Below are 17168 nucleotides of genomic sequence, written 5' to 3' on the forward strand. Positions count from 1 at the left end.
GGAGTCGAGTATAAACATACATACATAATTTTATAATATAAACATAAATTTATTTAGGAGTGAACAGTTTTTTACTAGCATTTAACACCATCGCTCTAAAATTCCTTTTATTTTTCTTTAATAATTCATTTTAAAGAAAATAAACTTTTTAAATTGTTTTAGCTGTAAAACTCGAACATAATGCCCGCTTTTATATTTGATGGTGTCCGTCAACTCCTCGTGGACTACTTTTTAATAAAGAGGAACTAAAGTTTTTTTTTTTACATTTTACTGCGTAATTTTTCACTATTTCCTCCTTATTTTATTTTACTGTCCCAACTCTAAAAAGAGTATAGTGCCCTTTTTGTTATTTTTATGAAGACCACTGATTTCTTTTAACGAACCAAGAAAAAAATTGTGCCCATAATGCCAAAATGATAAACAAAACACATGTCCACACATACATAAAATGCCGCTCTCAAGGCGAAAATGTATGCTGTTTGTTTTTCAAATGTCTATTCTCTTGGTTCGGAATGTCCATTCTCTTTATTCAAATTAAATAATATTTAGACTTAAGCATATCAAATTTTTGGCCTTATCATAAAACAGTTTTCCGAAACAACATACAAGCGGTTTCACAGAAATTGTTCTCTTTTGACTCTTTTGCTGTGTTATATTGATATCTTTCGTCAACTCTCCCGGTTTCCATCTCTATTTCTCTCTATACTCTCTCTGTCGCTTTGGATAAAATATCACAACATATGTATGTTTAGTCGAAATTTGTAAATTTATATATGTTTGCATTCACACATATGATTTTTATGAAACATTTATGCCCCAAACATAATATATTCTAACATATTAACATAGATGTCCCAAACATTTAGTGTTAGTTTAGGAACATTACATGTTCGCACTTAAATATATTGTGGTTTAAAATCGTGCCCGAAACACATTTTGTTTATATCGGAACATATGAAAAACATATTTTTCTAACAGTGCATATACCAATATCATGTACCAAATTTCAGGCGGTTCGGATGAAATATGCTTCTCTTAGAGGCTCCACAAGCCAAATCTGGGGATCGGTTTATATGGGGGCTATATATAATTAAGGACCGATATGGACCAATTTTTGCATGGTTGTTAGAGACCATATACCAACACCATGTACCAAATTTCAGCCGGATCGGATGAAATTTTCTTCTCTTTGAGGCTCCGCGAGCCAAATCTGGGGATCGGTTTATATGGGGGCTATATATAATTATGGACCGATGTGAACCAATTTTTGCATGGTTGTTAGGGACCATATACCAACACCATGTACCAAATTTCAGCCGGATCGGATGAAATTTGCTTCTCTTTTAGGCTCCGCAAGCCAAATCTGGAGATCGGTTTATATGGGGGCTATATATAATTATGGACCGATGTGGACCAATTTTTGCATGGTTGTTAGAGACCATATACCAATACTATATACCAAATTTCAGCCGGATCGGATGAAATATGCTTCTGTTAGAGGCTCCACAAGCCAAATATGAGGGTCCCTTTATATGGGGGCTATACGTAAAAGTGGACCGATATGGCCCATTTTCAATACCATCCGACCTACATCGATAACAACTACTTGTGCCAAGTTTCAAGCCGATAGCTTGTTTCGTTCGGCAGTTAGCGTGATTTCAACAGACGGACGGACGGACGGACATGCTTAGATCGACTCAGAATTTCACCACGACCCAGAATATATATACTTTATGGGGTCTTAGAGCAATATTTCGATGTGTTACAAACGGAATGACAAAGTTAATATACCCCCATCCTATGATGGAGGGTATAAAAATGTACCTGTTTTCTGTTCTGCATTTTGCTATATGGTATCATTTATTTTTATTTGCAGTTACATGATGTCTGCGTTTGTACATTTGATGGACACGATGTAAATATGGAATAATTACTTATTGTTGAAATTGAACCAAAATAGAGTGTGTAAAACTATATGATGTTTGCTTGTACGGCATTATAAATACAAATAAACAATGAATTGGTTTATAAATAAATAAAAACAAATAAATAAAGTTAATTTTGTGTTTTCTTTTTCTCAAGTGACGTCCTTTTTTCGACGATGAAAAAAGTTTTTTTCATAAAGATCAAAACATTTTATGTTGTGGCCATGTTCTTTTAACTAGGAGAAAAGCATTTTTAATGAATACCATAACATTTTAAATCGTGACCATTGTCTTTTCATTCAAACAAGATTCTTTTTATCAATATAATAACATTTTAGATAAGGACAATTACATTTTTCTTGGAACCATGTTCACTGAGCCAACATGGTTGCAGGTTAAAATGTTACATGATCGCCGCAAAAATAGCTCCTATCATATTATTTTGCTCTTCGAATATGATTGTGACAATCATGTTTCTTCTCTGCGTGTATATATGGGAGCTATATCCAAATTGGGGCAAAACTCTGGCTTCTGGATCCATATAAGTGCATATCGGCCGAAAGTTATATATGGGAGCTATATCTAAATCTGAACCGATTTCTTCCAAAATCAATAGGGTTCTATTCTGACCCAAAACAGAAACCTGTGCCAAATTTGAAGTCGATTGGACTAAAACTGCGTCCTAGACTTTGGTCACAAAAATGTGTTCACAGACAGACGGACATGGTTAGATCAACTCAGGGACCCACCCTGAGCGTTATTGCCAAAGACACCATTTGTCTATCTCGTCTCCTTCTGCAAACATATACACTAACTTTTAATACCCTGTTCCACAGTGTGGAGCAGGGTATAAATATGGAATTTAGTGGTGCTAAAAAATGGCACAAAAGTGAAAAGTTGAAAATTTGCCACTTTCGTCCTATGACAAGCTGATGTAAAATTCTTTGCTTTTAATCCGATTTTACACCACTTCCGAATGAAAAAGGAACATAGACCTCCATCACTGGGATATTAAATCACCTTCTAGTTTAACTTGTGATAAAATTTTCATGACTTTAAATAGAATTTTCATAATTTATACAAGAGCGCACCCTTTTGAATTTTGCGAATGCCAATGAATTTATTCTGCTTCTATTCTAGAGTGATGGTGATGCATGTTGTATATTTGTGAATATTTTGCTACCATGATGATGATGATGATGATGATGGACCAAACCAATATCCTTTTTCCCCTGCCCTCTTTGCATTCCAAGTTCTGCATTTCATATTGCAATACAACATTGGAAATTTTAATCATACGAATAAGTTTTCTTTTTTTTTGTAGAGTTTTCTGGAACACTTACATTTTCCGCAAAAGTTCATAACAATTTTAGTGGATGAGTGGTTTTTGTAAAAACTTTGTACAGCGTTGTCGAATAGTTCAGGAAATAGCATTGCGGTTGTAATTATGAGGAATGTGTTTGCGAAATATTTCGAGAAGCCATTTGCATTTGAATATTTTCAGTATTTATTTATTTTTTTTTTTGTTTTTTGCTTTTTATTTTATATATTTATTTATTTACATTAAGACATATTGTTTATTTAAAAAAAGTACACACATACACCCAAACACTTATATTTGCGCAACTATATTTTTAAACAATTCTATGGGGATGTTGATTTTGGGAAAAATTGCCTTCTTGCTTTCAGTAGATTTTTTTTTGCGAGATAATAGCCAAAATGTACAATATTTGCTTATTGTTATTTGTTTTTCTTATCGATGAACACTGGAATAATCACTACCTTATAGGTATAAAAACACAATCACCAACATTCTCGCACACACACAAACTCATATATACAATTAATAGCTATATATGAACACTATGTGATATTTTGAAATATGCACTTGTTTAAATATTATCTTAAATTGTTGCTGTTGTTGTTTTGTTGGCCAAAAATAAACACTTACAAATATTACAAAAAAAAAAAATTGAAACATACACTTCCATTCGGATAATTCGATTATCATGGCTTTAAATTTTTAAATATTATGGATTTAAATTTTTTTTTACACAAATATTTCCTTACATCGTTTTTTTTGTTTTGCTAACGAAAAAAAAAAACAAGTGTATACGGCCGTAAGTTCGGCCAGGCCGAATCGTATGTACCCTCAACCATGGATTGCGTAGAAACTTGTACGAAAGACTGTCATCCACAATCGAATTAATTGGGTTGTGTTATCTTAAAACTTCTTAACATCGTTTTCTAAATTGTGAGTTAGTCCCTACGTGGTATATATTAGACAAAAAAGTTATGTATAGTTAAGTCTACAAATAATTACGAATCGATATGGACTTTTTGCACGGTACGTAGAGAGCCAGAATGGAAATATGGGGGTCGCTTATATGGGGACTATATACAATTATGAACTTGATATGGACCAATTTTTGTGTGATTGGAAATCGCTTTATCTGAGGGATATATATAACTATAGACCGATATGGCATGGTTGTTAACGACCATATACTAGCACAATGTACCAAATTTCAACTGACTCGGATGAAATTTGCTCCTCCAAGAGGCTCCAAAACCAAATCTCGGGATCGGTTTATATGGGGCAATATATGATTATGGACTGATATGGACCACTTTTGGCATGGTTGTTAAATATCATATACGATCACCACGTACCAAATTTCAAGCAGATCGGATGAATTTTGCTTCTCCTAAAGGCACCGGAGGTCAAATCTGGGGATCGGTTTATATGGGAGCTATATATAATTATGGGCTGATAGGAACCAATTCCTGCATGGTTGTTGGATACCATATACTAACATCACGTATCAAATTTCAACCGAATGGAAAGAATTTTCCTCTTCCAAGGGGCTCTGGACGTCAAATCTGGGGGTCGGTTTATATGGGGGCGATATATAATTATGGACCGATGTGGACAAATTTTTGCGTGGTTGTTAGAGACCATATACTAACACTATGTACCAAATTTCAGCCGGATCGTATGAAATTTGCTTCTCTTAGGGCCTTGCAAGCCAAATCGGGGGATCGATTTATATGGGGGCTATATATAATTATGGACCGATGTCAACCAATTTTTGCATGTTTGTTAGAGACTATATACTAACACCATGTACCAAATTTTAGCCGGATCGGATGAAATTTGCTTCTCTTAGAGGCCTCGCAAGCCAAATCGGGGGATCGGTTTATATGGGGGCTATATATAATTATGAACCGATGTGGATCAATTTTGGCATGGTTGTTAGAGACCGTATACTGACACCATGTACCAAATTTCAGCCGGATCGGATGAAATTTGCTTTTCTTAGAGGCCTCGCAAGCCAAATTTGGGGGTCCGTTTATATGGGGGCTATACGTAAAAGTGGACCAATGGCCCATTTGCAATGCCATCCGACCTACATCAATAGCAACTACTTGTGCCAAGTTTCAAGTCGATAGCTTGTTTCGTTCGGAAGTTAGCGTGATTTCAACAGACGGACGGACGGACGGACGGACATGCTCAGATCGACTCAGAATTTCACCACGACCCAGAATATATATACTTTATGGGGTCTTAGAGCAATATTTCGATGTGTTCCAAACGGAATGACAAAATTAATATACCCCCCATCCTATGGTGGAGGGTATAAAAACAAAACATAAAATAAAACAAACACTTTAGAGGATAATACGATTAGCATGGTTTATTCGCTTTAAATATTCATAAAACTTCAATTATATGACATATAATAGATTTTTATTTGGATTTATTTAATTTATTATGATTTTTTTTTTCTACACAAATAAACACTAATCTTTTACAAATATATTAAAAAAAAAAAGCATAATAAAACTAAAACGCTTTAAAGGATTGGATTGTTGTGGTTTAGTCGCTTTAAATATTCATTAAAATTCAATTATATAACATATATTAGTTTTTACTTAACTTTGTCATTCCATTTATAACACATCCGTCCGTCCGTGCGTCTGTTGAAATCACGCTAACTTCCGAACGAAACAAGCTATCGACTTGAAACTTGACATAAGTAGTTGTTATTGAAGTAGGTCGGATGGTATTGCAAATGGGCCATATTGGGCCACTTTTACGTATAGCCCCCATAACCGATCCCCAGATTTGACCTCCGGAGCCTCATGGAGGAGCAAAATTCATCCGATCCAGTTGAACTTTGAAACGTGGTGTTAGTATATGGTCTCTAATAACCATGTTTTCATTGGTCCATATCGGTCTATAACATAGTTATACATAGCCGATCTCCAATCACACACAAATTGGTCCATAGCGGCCCATAATCATGGTTGCCACTGGAGCCACAAATAATCTATCAAAATTTTATTACTGTAGAAAATTTTGTCAAAATTTTATTTCTATAGACAATTTTGTAAAAATTTTATTTCTTAGAAAAGTTTTTCAAAATTTTATTTCTATAGAAAATTTTGTCAAAATTTTATTTCTATAGAAAGTTTTGTAAAAATTTTATTTTTAGAGAAAATTTTGTCAAAATTTTATTTCTATGGAAAGTTTTGACAAAATTTTATTTTTATAGAAAATTTTGTCAAAATATTGTTAAAAATTCTATTTCTATAAAAAAATTTTGTCAAAAGTTTATTGCAATTAAAAATTTTTTCAAAATTTTATTCTATAGAAAATTTTATCAAAATGTTATTACTATAAAAAATATTGTTGAAGTTTTATTTCTATAGAAAATTTTGTCAAAATTTTATTTCTATAGAAAATTTTGTCAATATTTTATTTCTATAGAAAATTTTGTCAAACTGATTTATATATGTATTAAGTCGGTTGTTTTTTAATTTAATATATACCACGAGTGGACTAACTTACAATTTAGAAGATGGATTTTAAGATATCTTGCCATCGGCCAGTGTTACCGCAACCCAAGTAATTCGATTGTGGATGAAAGCCTTTAGAATATGTTTCTACGCAATCCATGGAGGAAGATACGTAAGTTTCGGCCTGGCCGAACTTACGGCCGAATATACTTGTTTATTTTCATTAATTTGTTTATTATGAAATTATTTTTTTTAATATATATAATATACTAATTTGTTTTTTTATACCCTGCGCCACACTGTGGAACTGGGTATTATAAGTTAGTGCATATGTTTGCAACACCCAGAAGGAGACGAGATAGACACATGGAGTCTTTGGCAATAATGTTCAGGGTGGGTCCCTGAGTCGATATAACCATGCCCGTCTGTCCGTCCGTCCGTCCGTCCGTCTGTCTGTGAACACATTTTTGTGATCAAAGTCTAGGTCGCAATTTAAGTCCAATCGCCTTCAAATTTGGCACATGTTCCTAATTTGGGTCAGAATAGAACCCTATTGATTTTGGAAGATATCGGTTCACATTTCGATATAGCTCCCATGTATATCTTTCGCCCGATTTGCATTAATAAGGACCCAGCAGCCAGAGTTTTATACCGATTTGCTTGCAATTTTGTACAAACATAACACTTAGTCGTATAGTCAAGTGTGCAAAATTTGATTGAAATCGGTTCAGATTTAGATATACCTCCCATATATATCTTTCGCCCGATATGGACTTATATGGCCCCAGAAGCCAGATTTTTGGCCGAATTTGGTTGAATTTTTGCACTAGGAGTACAATTGGTAGTATAGTCAAGGTTGCAAAATTTTATTGAAATCGGTTCAGATTTAGATATAGCTCCCATATATATCTTTCGCCCGATATGGACTAATATGGTCCTAAAAGCCAGAGTTTTGGCCCAATTTGGTTGAAATTTTGCACAGGAAGTAGATTTAGCATTGTAGCTATGCGTGCTAAATTTGGTTGAAATCGATTCAGATTTAGATATAGCTCACATATATATCTTTCGCCCGATATGCACTTATATGATCCCAGAAGCCAGAGTTTTATCCCGATTAGCTTGAAATTTTGCACAAGGAGTACAATTGGTAGTATAGTCATGTGTGCCAAATTTTATTGAAATCGATTCAGATTTAGATATAGCTTCCATATATATTTTTCGCCCGATATGGACTTATATGGCCCCAGAAGCCAGAATTTTGGCCCAATTTGGTTGAAATTTTGCACTAGGAGTACAATTAGTAATATAGTCATGTGTGCCAAATTTGATTGAAATCGGTTCAGATTTAGATATAGCTCCCATATATATGTTTTTCTGATTTCGACAAAAATGGTCAAAATACCAACATTTTCCTTGTTAAATCGCCACTGCTTAGTCGAAAGTTGTAAAAATGACTCTAATTTTCCTAAACTTCTAATAAATATATATCGAGCGATATATCATAAATAAACTTTTGCGAAGTTTCCTTAAAATTGCTTCAGATTTAAATTTTTATAATTTTTTAATTGTTTCTTTCAAAATTTTTTTTTTATTATTTATATTATTTTTTATTATTTTAATATTTATGTAAGTGTTTTAGGCTCCCTGAAATAAAGTACACAATGAATTAAAGCCTTAAAGAGGAAATGAAATTAAGACCCAAAATATTTATATACACTGAAAAAATTTTCTGTAGAAATAAAATTTTGAGAAAATTTTCTATAGAAATACAATTTTTGAGAAATTTTTCTATAGAAATAAAATTTAAAAAAAAATTCTATAGAAATGATTTTTTTACCAAATTTTCCATAGAAATAAAATTTTGACATAGAAACAAAATTTTGACAAAATTTCCTATAGAAATAAAATTTTAGCCGAATTTCGTTTTGTTTTGTTATTGTTGGTTTATTCTTCAATCATTATTGTTGTTTTTGATTTCAGCTTAAAACCATGCATTGACTAAACTACATGTGTAGCTTAACCAATAGAGGAAAATAATAATTATCAAATTTATTTGGGCAAAGCCCAGAAGTAAAATTTTTGCAAAATTTTCTATGGAAATAAAATTATGGCAAAATTGTTCATAGAAATAAAGTTTTGCCAAAATTGTTTATAGAAACAAAATTTCAACTTAAATTGACTTCATAGAAAATTTACTAATTTCTTTTTATATAAAATTTCGTTAAAATTTTATTTCTTTAGAAAATTTTCTTTTCTACAGAAATCTTTTCAAAGGGTAATTAGATAAAAAATTTTTTTTTAACATATAGAAAATTTTGTAAGATTTTTATTTTATAGAAAATTTTGTCAAGATTTTATTTGTATAGAAAATGTTGTCAAAATTTTATTTGTATAGAAAATTTGTCAAAATGAATAAAAATATTATAGAAATTTTTGCCAAAATTTATTTTCATAGAAAATGTTGTAGGTCTTAGTTGGAGAGGAATATTTTGCAAAATCTACCAAAACATAAAGAATTCTAACAATCTACCAAACAGTAAAAAACCTACCAGTTTTGGTAGCATTCTACTAACTGTGGCAACCGTGACATACTGTAGAAAAATTGTCAATTGCATCGGTCTATGTTTCATTATAAACAGTCTCTAAATTCGACTTCTAAGGTAGAAATTCCAAAAAGATATAACTATGTCCGTCTGTATGATTGTTGTTATCACGCTACAGTCATCAATAATGATTCAATCGTGCGGAATTTTGCCACAGATTCATTTTTACTCTTTAAGCGGGTCTAGTTCGAAAGTAGCTATATCGGTTCTGGTTTTGATATAGCCCCCATACAAACCGGAGCCACCGTGGTGCAATGGTTAGCATGCCTGCCTTGCATACACAAGGTTAACATGGAATCGGGCAGCACTCAGTGATAAGAGAGAAGTTAACCACTGTGGTATCACAATGGACTGAATAGTCTAAGTGAGCCTGATACATCGGGCTGCCACATAACCTAATCTAACCTAACCGACACTCCGATTTGGAGCTTTGATCATGGAAACACCACAATTTTTATCTAATTTTCCTGAAAATCGAACTTTAGAGATATAAGGTTCATAAATAGGAGTCCCCATATAGACCAATCTCCCGAATATCTCAGTTTTTATCCGATTTGCTTGAAATTCAAAATTTTTAAGTATTTTATCTGTATCAAATATGCACTAAAAAACGCATGTCTGGTTCCACAAACTTTGTCTTTACTTTAAAAATTTTGGTATTGATTGCGAGCCAAAGAAGCGGAGAATTCAAGTAAGGATACTTTTAAGACACAATTCTCTTTTAAATTTGGGTTTTTTGTACTTGCTTCTAGGAAGCAAATTTTAATTTTTATTTTTTTCAGCTTTTTTTTTCTTCATATGCTATCAAAGACCTTTAAAAACGAGTAACGACAAGTTTATTTTCCAAATTCAGACTCGACTTCCAGTAGAAATTATGGTATGTTTCAAGTAAAAAATGTCTTTAAAATAAAGTGTTTAAAAACAATTTTTGAATTTTATTTTTTGAACAATTTTTTGCTTTGTAGTCAAGATGCAAAAAGACAACAAATTTAAATATAATTTCATTAATTTTAAAGAATTTTTCTAAATTATTAAAATCAAGTTGACCTTAGCCCAAAAATTTTTTTCATGTTATAATACCCATTTATAAGTGAAATCACTTAATTATAAGGACAATACGACTTCATTGAAATGTTTATCTACTTTTGGACAAGGAAACAAGTATATAAAGCAGTAAATTCGGCCGGGCCGAATTTTAAATACCCACCACCATGAATCAAATATGATAGTTTACTTTGAAAACTCTTCGTCGTATTGGGTTACTTGATAATATATAGAATTGTAGGGGGTTTGATGACAAATCTTCTCCGAAGGCAGTCAGCTCCCGAAGACAAATATTAAAGATTCTACCTATGAAGACCAGATAAGATTCTAGATTTATGAGAACCAATTTTGTTTGAGTTTTAGAGAAATTATAAACATATCGTGTATATGATTAAATTACGCCTTGATTTGAAATCTTAAATCTGTAGACTTTTTCCGCCATTATTTAAATAAATACGATGAGTAAAATCTGGAAATTTTACTTTCAGTTTGAAGTAATTTTCATGATCAGTGCGCCTGCTATTTTAGAGAAGTTTAGAGTTGAATAAACGAAAATACTTTATAAGAAAAGGAAATTTCGTTTGTCTAAAATTTCATTATAGATTACTAATTTCCAGCAAATCGGATAAAAACTACGGATTCTAGAAGCCCAAGAAATAAAGCCGGGAGATCGGTGTATATGGAGGCCAAAACATGGACCGATAGGTACCATTTGCTACTCACATATTTGTGATCTTAAAATACCTCCAGAATTTCCAACAAATTGGCTAGAAAACATAGTCTCTAGACGCCCAAGAAGTAAAAATCGAGAGATCAGTCTATATGGGGGTTATACCAAAAAATGGACCGATATACCTCAATTTTGGCACACTTATTTGTGGTCTAAAAATACCTCTAGAGATCGGGAGATCGGTGTATATGGAGGCCAAAACATGGACCTATAGGTACCATTTGCTAATCACATATTTGTGATCTTAAAATACCTCCAGAATTTCAAACAAATCGGCTAGAAAACATAGTCTCTAGACGCCCAAGAAGTAAAAATCGAGAGATCAGTCTATATGGGGGCTATACCAAAAAATGGACCGATGGGCACCATTTTCGGCACACCTTTTTATGGTCCCAAAAGAACTCTAGATTTTCAATTTCAGGAAAATCGGATAGAAAATATAGTTTTTAGAAGCCCAATAAGCAAAATCGGGAGATCAGTCTCTATGGGGCCTATACCAAACATGGACCGATGAGCACCATTTTCGGCACACCTTTTTATGATCCTGAAATACCTCTAGATTTCCAATTTCAGGCAAATCGCATTGTAAATATAGTTTCTAGAAGCCCTAGAAGCAAAATCTGTATATCGGTCTATATGGGGGGTATACCAAAACATGGACCGAAGGGCACCATTTTCGGCACACCTTTTTATGGTCCTCAAATACCTCTATATTTCCAATTTCAGGTAAATTGGATAAAAACTACGGTTTTTATAGGCCCAAGACTCCAAATCGGGAGGTTGGTTTATATGGGGGCTATATCAAAACATGGACCGATACGGACCATTTTCGACTCACCTCTTTATGGTCCCAAAATACCTCTAGATTTTCAATTTCATACAAATCGGATGGTAAATATAGTTTCTAGACGCCCAAGAAGCAAAATCGGGAGATCGGTCTATATGGGGGCTATATCAAAACATGAACCGATACGGACCATTTTCGACACACCTCCTTATGGTCCTAAAATACCTCTAGATGTTCAATTTCAGACAAATCGGACAGAAAATACTGTTTCTAGACGCCTAAGAAGCAAAATCGGGAGATCGGTCTATATGGGGGCTATACCAAAACATGGACCGATACAGACCATTTTCGACACACCTCTTTATGGCCCAAAAATACCTCTGGATTTCCAATTTCATGCAAATCTGATAAAAACTACGGTTTTTATAGGCCCAAGACCCCAAATCGGGAGGTCGGTTTATATGGGGACTATATCAAAACTTGGACCGATATAGCCCATCTTCGAACTTGACCTGCCTGCAAACAAAAAACTAATCTGTGCCAAATTTGGGGACGATATCGCCATTATTGAAGGCTGTAGCGTGATTACAACAGACAGACAGACGGACATGCTTATATCGTCTTAGAATTTCTCCCTGATCAAGAATATATATACTTTATATAGTCGGAAATCGATATTTCGATGTGTTACAAACGGAATGACAAACTTATTATACCCCCGTCACCATTCTATGGTGGTGGGTATAAAAAGCCTTATATTAAAACAAGTATATACGGCCGTAAGTTCGGCCAGGCCGAAGCTTTTGTACCCTCCATCATGGATTGCGTAGAAACTTCTTCTAAACACTGCCATCGAATTACTTAAGTTGCGGTAACGCTTGCCGATGGCAAGGTATCTTAAAACCTCCTAACACCATCTTCTAAATTGTATGTAAGTCCATACGTGGTATATATTAAATCAAAAAAGATCGATCCAATACGTATATAATTCAGTTTGACAAAGTAGACATACAATTTTGACAAAATTTTCTACAGAAATACAATTTTAACAAAATTTTCTATAGAAATAAAATTTTCACAAAATTTTCTATAGAAATAAAAATTTTGACAAAGTTTTCTATAGAAAGAAAATTTTGACAAATATTTCTACAGAAATAAAATTTGAACAAAATTTTCTATAGAAATAAAATTTTGACAATGATGAAAATTTTATTATGAACCGAATAAAATTTTAACAAAATTTTCTCTAGAAATAAAATTTTGACAAAATTTTCTATAGAAATAAAATTTTGGTAGATTATTTTTGGCTCTAGTGGCAACCATGATTATGAACCGATATGGACCAATTTTTGTGTGATTGGACCAATTTTGGTATGGTTGTTAGCGACCATATACTAACACCACGTTCCTAATTTGAACCGGATCGGGTGAATTTTGCTCCTCCAAGAGGCTCCGGAGGTCAAATCTGGAGAACGTTTTATATGGGGTCTATATATAATTATGGACAGATGTGGACCAATTTTTGCATGGTTGTTAGAGACCATATACCAACATCATGTACCAAATTTCAGCCGGATCGGATGAAATTTGTTTCTCTTTGAGACTCCGCAAACCAAATCTGGGGATAGGTTTATATGGGGGCTATATATAATTATGGACCGATGTGGGCCAATTTTCGCATGATTGTTAGAGACCATATACCAACACCATGTACCAAATTTCAGCCGGATCGGATGAAATATGCTTCTCTTTTAGGCTCCGTAAGCCAAATCTGGAGATCGGTTTATTTGGGGCCTATATATAATTATGGACCGATGTGGACCAATTTTTGCGTGGTTGTTAGAGACCATATACCAACACCATATACCAAATTTCAGCCGGATCGGATGAAATATGCTTCTGTTTGAGGCTCCACAAGCCAAATCTGAGGGTCCCTTTATATGGGGGCTATACGTAAAAGTGGACCGATATGGCCCATTTTCAATACCAACCGACCTACATCGATAACAACTACTTGTGCCAAGTTTCAAGTCGATAGCTTGTTTCGTTCGGAAGTTAGCGTGATTTCAACAGACGGACGGACAAAATCTGGGATCGGTTTATATGGGGGCTATATATAATTAAGGACCGATATGGACCAATTTTTGCATGGTTGTTAGATACCATATACCAACATCATGTACCAAATTTCAGCCGGATCGGATGAAATTTTCTTCTCTTTGAGGCTCTGCAAGCCAAATCTGGGGATCGGTTTATATGGGGGCTATATATAATTATGGACCGATGTGGACCAATTTTTGCATGATTGTTAGAGACCATATACCAACACCATGTACCAAATTTCAGCCGGATCGGATGAAATTTGCTTCTCTTTTAGGCTCCGTAAGCCAAATCTGGAGATCGGTTTATTTGGGGCCTATATATAATTATGGACCGATGTGGACCAATTTTTGCATGGTTGTTAGAGACCATATACAAACACCATATACCAAATTTCAGCCGGATCGGATGAAATATGCTTCTGTTAGAGGCTCCACAAGCCAAATCTGAGGGTCCCTTTATATGGGGGCTATACGTAAAAGTGGACCGATATGGCCCATTTTCAATACCAACCGACCTACATCGATAACAACTACTTGTGCCAAGTTTCAAGTCGATAGTTTGTTTCGTTCGGAAGTTAGCGTGATTTCAACAGACGGACGGACGGACATGCTTAGATCGACTCAGAATTTCACCACGACCCAGAATATATATACTTTATGGGGTCTTAGAGGAATATTTCGATGTGTTACAAACGGAATGACAAAGTTAATATACCTCCGTCCTATGATGGAGGGTATAAAAATGCGTCTTCTAAGCAAAATTTGCATTCGTATTTGAGAGACATGAACTCTTTGACCTCACGACAATATGTTTTTCAGTGTGGTGTTTTACGGACCATGTTTGGGTACACCCCCCATATGGGCCGCTCACTCGATTTGACTTCTTGGTCCTCAAGACACTGACATTTTCATCCGATTTATCTGAAACTAAAAATCTACAAGTATTTTCACCATAAATTGCATGAAGCTGGAATAGCCCAGCCTAGTATTAATTTTTTATCTTTAAACTAAAGATACAATATCTCAGTTAATTTAAAGATTATTTGGTTAAATCAATAATGTTGTTTTTTTTTTTACTTTAAGGAAAATTTGCCTTACATCAAAGACATACGACATTAACGGAAGGACGCACATTTCAAAGATTCATTTTCTTAATTGAAAGAATAAAATTATTAAAGCAAAAATTATGAACTTTCTTTTAGTTATAAATTTTTGCTTAATAGTTTGTAAATTTAAGTTCTAGTAATGTTTCATATTAAGTCAATATTTTTTTTTAGTGTACGACGAAGAGTTTTCGAACGAAAGTGTTATATTTGATGGTGGTATGTATTTAAGAATATAAGTTCGTATTGTTTCTTATTGCGTACCCTTAATATAATATTCTATTATTATTATTATTTTTTTTTTAATTATTTGTATTAAATTATTTTTTTTTACAATTTTTAGGGTATTTATAATAAATTCACTAATAATCTTAAACTTTTTCCAACATAATGAAATGTAATTATTTATTTAAAAAAACTATTTTCTATTTTTTTTTGTTATTTTTTTTTAACTAATTATAATAAATTCACTTCCAATTTTAAACCGTATTCAACTCAATAAAATTTAATTATTTATAAAAAGTATTTTAAATTTTTTTATTATTTTTTGTTTTAAAAATTCACATTTAATGTTAAACTTTTTCCAACTTAATTAATGAAATGTAATTATTTATAAAAAAAAAATATTGTATTTGCTAATTTTAGTTTTTTTTTTTTAATATATCACTTTTAATTTTAAACTTTTTCCAACCTAATGAAGTTTAATTTTTTTAAAGACATTTTATATTTTCTACATCTCTGTGTGTGTGTTTTTTTAATTTTTCTTGTTATTTTTTAATTATTTATAATAAATTCATATTATACTATTTTTATTTATTTATAATAAATTCACTTTTAATTCTCAATGAATGAAAGTAATTATATTAAAAAAAAAAGATTTCGTTTTCTAATTTTTAATGAAGTTTAATTATTTTTTAAAGACATTTTATATTTTCTACATCTGTGTGTGTGTGTTTTTTTTTTAATTTTTTCTTGTTATTTATAATAAATTCATATTGTAATATTTTTTATTTATTTATAATAAATTCACTTTTAATTACCACTCAATGAGAGTAATTATATTAAAAAAAATATTTCGTTTTCTAATTTTTAGGTTTATTTTAATTTTTTATATTTTTACACCTTTCCAACTTAAGGATATGTACATATTTATTTAAACATATTTTATTTTTTAAGTGTTGTGTATTTATTTCTAATAAACTCACTTTTATTTTTAAACTTTTTCAAACGTAATTAATGAATGTAATTATTTATTACAAATATGTCGTTTTCTAATTTTTTATATTTAATTTTTTATTTTTGTTTTATTCATTTCTATTCACTTTTATTTTGTAACCTTTTCACGGCATGTTACGTCTTCTTAGATATTTTCAACGCGAGAGTAAACTATTTCCCAAAAATTCATCTTCTGAGTTCTTTACCCAAAGACCGTTAGTAATTTTCCGCATAAGCCAAATTCAATACGTCTGTTTATGGCCAAAACGTAACTGGGACTAATAATGGCAAACGATTACGTTTGATGCTGCCAATTATCGTCTTAATCCCAACCATATGGTGTTGTTTTGAGCGCAATAACGCATTTCGACGTTATTGGAATGGAGAAATTTTCAAATCGAAATAGAGAGCATGCGCTTTTTGTAAATAAAAGCAAAGTGTATAACAACACGGAGCACGTGCTATTGGCATACCATCACCGGTCAACAGGTCCATGTGTAGTACAAGTTTGTTTATATTTTGAAAAGTGAATCCTCAAGTGAAAAAAACCATTAATGATTTTTTATTTGTTTATCGTAAAGATGTTGTAAAAACTTTAAAACTTATGCAAAAGAAAATCGATTGGGAAGAAGGCACAGTGGTTAGATTTTACTAAAAACAAGAAATTTTTTAGATTTTATTCGATCTTTCTTTTATTCAATAGAAAATAATTATTCAAGCAATAAATGTAACAGACGAACGTAGTGATACTACTCTAGTTATCTACTCCTGATGAAGCAATTCAAAATAATTGCGAAATATTGAAGAATCTTGTTGGAAGAAGGCTGCTTCCTCGGAGAAGAAGCTCTCATCCAAT

The 17168-nt window shown here is 32.5% G+C and overlaps 1 protein-coding gene across 2 annotated transcripts in view; it reads right to left on the reverse strand.

Moving 5' to 3' along the window:
- LOC142241480 (G-protein coupled receptor dmsr-1) overlaps positions 1-16560 on the reverse strand; it is a 286137-nt gene extending 269577 nt beyond the window's left edge. The window contains exon 1 of one of the 2 annotated variants that reach the window (XM_075313257.1): positions 16303-16560. The gene's annotated coding sequence lies outside the window, so the exon portion shown is untranslated. Of the gene's footprint in view, positions 1-3268; positions 3777-16302 lie in introns of those variants that run through there. The other variant, XM_075313258.1, reaches the window with a different exon arrangement.
- Between the last annotated feature and the right edge of the window lie 608 nt (positions 16561-17168).

Source organism: Haematobia irritans, chromosome 5, assembly GCF_050003625.1.
Source record: "Haematobia irritans isolate KBUSLIRL chromosome 5, ASM5000362v1, whole genome shotgun sequence".
NCBI lineage: Eukaryota > Metazoa > Arthropoda > Insecta > Diptera > Muscidae > Haematobia > Haematobia irritans.